This window comes from Pongo pygmaeus, chromosome 7 (assembly GCF_028885625.2).
Source record: "Pongo pygmaeus isolate AG05252 chromosome 7, NHGRI_mPonPyg2-v2.0_pri, whole genome shotgun sequence".
NCBI classification, from domain to species: Eukaryota; Metazoa; Chordata; class Mammalia; order Primates; family Hominidae; genus Pongo; species Pongo pygmaeus.
This window is the reverse complement of record NC_072380.2, coordinates 77,215,472-77,216,559: the sequence shown is the minus strand read 5'-3', so window position 1 is coordinate 77,216,559 and position 1,088 is coordinate 77,215,472. Positions and strand designations below refer to the sequence as shown.

At 38.6% G+C, this 1,088-nt stretch overlaps 1 pseudogene; it reads right to left on the bottom strand.

The window, feature by feature from the left end:
• Window positions 1-264: 264 nt before the first annotated feature.
• LOC129042086 (large ribosomal subunit protein eL31-like) lies at window positions 265-642 on the bottom strand (annotated as a pseudogene).
• Between the last annotated feature and the right edge of the window lie 446 nt (window positions 643-1,088).

The window sequence follows — 1,088 nt, the reverse complement described above, 5'->3', positions numbered from 1 at the left end:
ATCTCTTTATCTATCTGTCTCCATCATCTATCATTTCTTCCATCCATCCATCTTTCTACCTATCTCATTTGATCCCTGTTTCTCAATTTCTCACTACCATTTCCATTCTTCCTCCCACCATCATCATTTTAATCTCTTTGATGATATCCTTCTGTTTTCATGTGTTCTTGTAAAACATTTGATCATGTATTTTAACTTACACAATTATCATTATGCTGGATAGCTCATTCTATTTTTTGGCAGTTTTATAGCTTTGTTCGATAATCAATGGCAGTTCTCATTCACATTGACTTTCTGTACATTTTGAAAGTGGTAACAGGTATGTAGGTAACCAAAGTGCAGAGCTTATTTAGTGAATCTTCATCCTCTTTAAGTTTTCTGGACAACCCAACGTGGATATGGTATGGGACATTCCTTATTCCTTTGGCCCAGGCAGCTTTGTTGAGCCTGGTATCAATGCACACATCTGGAGTTCCCCGTCTCTTTCATGGAAAATTTCCAGATCTCTTTGAGTGCCCAAGGGGCACACTTCTTGAAGCCCACTTCCTGTATGTACTTGTGAATGTTGATGGTGTATTATTGGATTACCACCTCTTTGATGGCGGAACGGCCCTTCTCACCACGTTTCTTTGTGGGAGCCATTCTGCTTGGCCCATTTTGGAAAAGAAAGCTCTATTTTCTTTTATCATTCTGACCTATTGTTTCTAAGAGCTATCCATGTAGCAGTATGAACATCCAGTCCTTTGTTTCCAGTTGCTGAAGAATACTTTATAGTGGAATCTACCATGTTTTACCTATTCACAAGTGACAGACAACATGATCACCTCCCACCTCCCAGCAACACACACACTGATAAATGTTATGGAGCCTGTCTCCCAGTGTGTGAGAATATGTTTGAGAATCATATCCAGGAACAGGATTACTGTGGCATAGGGAATATGACACAGTAGTTAGTTAATAGGTAATTCAATGAATTCAATTAAATATTACCAGGTTGTTTCCAGAATGTCTGCAGCAGTCTGGATTTATTTTTTCTTTTACTTTTCTTTCTTTTTTTTTCTGAAACAGTGTCTCACTCCCCTTGTCCA